This window comes from Dioscorea cayenensis, chromosome 9 (assembly GCF_009730915.1).
Source record: "Dioscorea cayenensis subsp. rotundata cultivar TDr96_F1 chromosome 9, TDr96_F1_v2_PseudoChromosome.rev07_lg8_w22 25.fasta, whole genome shotgun sequence".
Lineage (NCBI taxonomy): Eukaryota > Viridiplantae > Streptophyta > Magnoliopsida > Dioscoreales > Dioscoreaceae > Dioscorea > Dioscorea cayenensis.
Genome location: NC_052479.1, coordinates 26775026 through 26779251, shown reverse-complemented (window position 1 = coordinate 26779251; position 4226 = coordinate 26775026). Strand labels below are relative to the sequence as shown.

Here is a 4226-nt window from a genome sequence, read left to right as displayed (position 1 = left end):
GAAATAGGCGTTTAGAGATACTTTGCACTTTGCTATCTTAGCTATTCATTCATTCTATTTCATATCTTCTTATTCTATCATCGTTCTAATTTTGTTTTCTTTATTTTGGTGCAGCTCCCAGTTATGACCCGAGGGAACCCTTCGACATTGCTTGAAGGTGATCCTGAACTTGAATGTACACTCAGAAGAAGGGGTAAAAAACCAATGCAAGAACAGTTGAATCAAGCTGAAATAGACCTTGAAGGGTCAGAAAACATGGCGGAACAGAATGAATAATAGAGAACACTCTCTGATTATGCCAAACTATCACTATTAGGGGACAAAATCAAGCATTTTGCGACCCCTGATTACAGCTCCGAACTTTGAGCTGAAGCCAACATTCATCCAGATGATTCAGCAGTCAGCGCAGTTCAATGGTTTGGCCGATGAGGATCCAAACAATCACATTGAAAACTTCTTGGAATTTTGTGACATGCTGAAAATCAACGGTGTTACGGATGATGCTATTAGATTGAGGGTTATCCCATTTTCTCTAAAAGGAAGAGCAAAGCAGTGGTTACATTCTTTCCCATGAGTGTCCATTACGACTTGGAATGAGATGGTTGAAGCCTTTCTGGCTAGGTAGTTCCCTCCGGGAAAGTCGGTAAAGCTTTGTAATGAGATTTCATCATTTGTTCAGATGGAGCTCGAGTCCTTGTTTGAGACATGGGAGCGATTCAAGGACCTTTTGTGGAAGTGTCCTCAACATGGATTCCCCGAGTGGATGATCATTCAGACTTTTTACAATGGGTTGAATCCAAGTAGAAGACAACTTCTAGATGCTGCCGCAGGAGATATAATAGGGAATAAGACCCCTGATGAAGCCCGACAGTTAGTAGAAGAAATGACCATGAATAGTTACCAATGGAATGCAAGGAAGAAGAAGAAAGTGGCCGACATCCATGAGATCGATGCGGTTACATCGTTGGCGGCCCAAGTGGAGGTATTGAGTAAAAACTTAGATACTATAACTTCTTCGAGATTGGCGGCCGTAACGAGTTATGATAGATGTGGAGGGGACATGCCCCATCCGATTGCTAGATAGATGTTGGTGGTATACCATCCATTGAGCAAGTTGACTATGTGGGTAATGCAATGAGAAACCAAGGCAATCCATATAGCAATACCTATAACTCGGGTTGGAGGAACCACCCTAATTTCTCATGGAACAACCAAGGGTAATAAAAGGCCACCACAACACAGGGTTTCCAACAACAACAAGCCCCAAACATGGAGAATAGAGTTTCAGGCTTGGAGACCCGAATGACTGATTTGGAGAAAGCCTTGACTAGATTTGTATAATCATCGAATACATGGTTCCAATCGGTTGAGGCTACACTTCGTAACCACATCGCTTCATTGCATAACCTAGAGAATCAAGTGGGGTAAATCGCAAAGTCTCTATCAGAGAGACAACAAGGTAGTTTGCCTAGTAATACTGAAGCCAACCCACGCAATCATATGAAGGCGATCACTTTGAGAAGCGGTCGTGAAGTGGAGGGCAAACTTCCTAGTGAGAAGACCAATGTTGAGTCATCGGAGGTCGTGGAGGTTGAGGAAAGAGTTAACAAAGAAAAAGAGGTGGCACTCCCACCATACAAACCAAGAATTTTTTTATCCTTCAAGATTGAAGAACGACCAAAATGATGAACACTACAAGAAATTTCTGGGTTTGTTTAAGCAATTACACATAAACATTCCTTTTGTTGAGGCATTATCCCAAACGGCTAGGTATGCAAAGTTCTTGAAAGATTTGTTAACCAACAAAATGGAAATTGGAGGAGAGTGCCTCCATGATTCTAGATACATCTTGCTCGGCGGTCTTGCAAAAGAATATACCAAACAAGAAGAAAGACCCAGGAAGCTTCATTATCCCATACAACATTTGCAATTTGGGTGAAGAGATGGCATTGGTGGACTCAGGGGCCAGTATCAACGTCATGCCATTCTCTTTCTTTCAGAAGTTAGGTTTGGGAGAGCCTAGGCCCACTCTGATGACATTGCAATTGGCAGACTGAATGGTGAGATATCTGAGGGCATCATTGAAGACGTGCTTGTCAAGGTGGACAAGTACATATTTCCTGTAGACTTCGTAGTGTTGGATGTCGATGAGGTTGCAGATGTACCTTTGATACTTGGGAGGCCATTCTTGCGCACTTCCAAGAAATTGAACGACATGGACGACAGGGAGTTGACATTGAGGATTGGAGATGACAAGCTCACATACCGCCTTGCCGAAGCCGTGCAACATTTTCTTGACTTTGATGATACTTTATATTTTCTTGACACTACTGATGAACTAATTGAAATGTTAAATCCGGACCAATACGAGGGGATGCTAGACCAAGACGAGTTGAACGAGGAGTTGATGATGCTTGGTCTAAAGGAGAAAGTACTATCTACTCCGGGGATCATGAAAAATATACTTCGGAAGATGAAGCTAGCGAGAAGACGCCACAAGAAATGCCCCAAGGCTGTTGGGAATGTGCATGAAAGGAACAAGAGTGACGGATCCTCAAGTGGTAACAAGTTTGATAACTTTCCCTCTACCTTCAAAAGACTTTGCTCATCTTGCTTTCAAGTAATGGGTAAGAGGAAAACCTTCATCTATGAGCCCCTGTGAGGTAAGACAAGGTATGTCAAGCTTAGTGACGTTAAACAAGCACTTCTTGGGAGGCAACCCAAGCATTTACTATTTTTCTAGTTGTAGTTTAGTGTTTACATGAATAAGACTTTGAGTGTTGGTGTCTATATGTTTTGATGCATTGCAATGATTTTTCTTGTGAATTTTTGGTGTTATCGTGTGCTTTGATGTGTTTGGCGAATTTTTTGGTGTATTTTGCATGATAGGGTAGGCTCTGAGTGTATTTGCATGTTCAGGAATTTTCTGCAAAGCCTGTAGAGTTTTTAAGGCATCTAGAGAAAATGCACGGGCATGTGAAATTTCCACATGCCCGTGGGGCTCTACTATGAGCTCATCCCGAGAGGGTACAGGGGCGTGGACTTGCCCCAGTGAACGACCTTGTGACATTCGCACGCCTGTGGGTAATTTCTGCACTGGGGTGTGAGTTCTTGGAGAGACTTAGATATTTTTCTGAGAGCACACAGGGGTGTGGACTCGCCCCTGTGGGTGATCCTTTGACAAACGCATTTGCATGGGTATTTTCCGCATGCCCGTGTGGATCTCTGCAGAAGACCTCTCCTCCATCCAGAGAAGACACAGGGGCATGCATTTGTCCCTGTGACTTGGGCCTGTGAAGGTCCACACCCGTGTGGAATTTTCCGCACAGGCGTGGGTCATACTTAGAGAATTCTCTCGGTTGAAGAGAGAGTTCACAGGGGCATGCGTGTACCCCTGATGGGTTGGGCGCACAGGCGTGGGTAATTTTCGTTCGCCCCTGTGAGTCTCTCATGTAGCGTCACACGGGCGTGGGTAATTTCCACATGCCCGTGTGGATACGCAGAATTCCAAGAGACACGAGTTTTTCTTTAAAATCTCTTTGAGATTTTTCTCCATTACACCTTCAATCACTCGAAGAGCATTCTTAATCAGTTGCTCGACCTCACATCACTGGTTTAGAGGGTTTTTATTCAATTTCCACGCTAATTTCGAAGTTTTCATACTTGTTTCATCGGTAAACATTTTACCCCCTCTCTTGTTCGCCATTTCTTGTTTTCATTGGATTAAAAGTGGTTGTTTGGTGTGATTTTCACTATAGAATGTCTTATGCATGTTTTAGAAAGAGTTTAGACATGGTTTTAAGTTGTAGTTTGGGAGTATTGACATGCGGCCATGCGATTTTCACGCCCCGTAGATCCACATGGGCATGGAGAATTTTCACATGACTGTGTGGAAATCTGCAGTACTGTTTCTTGAGCTTCTTTGATCGTTTCTTCATCAATTATTGCAGGTATAGCACCACGTTCGAAGAAGCAAGAGGGTAAGTGTCCTAGGGAGACTCCACCTAATCTAGCACACATTGAATTCTCGAATCCCGAGCATTAGGCTCGATTTGAGAGGTTATTGGGACTCAATCTTGGACAGTCTCGCTTTGTGGATTTAAGTGTGCTGAGAGACATTCAACGGGGTGATGAGGTAGCCGATGAGATTGATGAGATGTTAGTAGTGGGAAATTGGAGGAGATTGTTATCGATCCGAGAGCCAGCTGTTGGACATCACTTTTGCA

At 43.4% G+C, this 4226-nt stretch overlaps 1 non-coding gene across 1 annotated transcript; it reads right to left on the bottom strand.

Moving 5' to 3' along the window:
• Nucleotides 1–646: 646 nt before the first annotated feature.
• LOC120269540 lies at nucleotides 647–753 on the bottom strand. Its single transcript, XR_005539191.1, has one exon. It is a non-coding gene; the product is annotated as a small nucleolar RNA R71 (small nucleolar RNA).
• Between the last annotated feature and the right edge of the window lie 3473 nt (nucleotides 754–4226).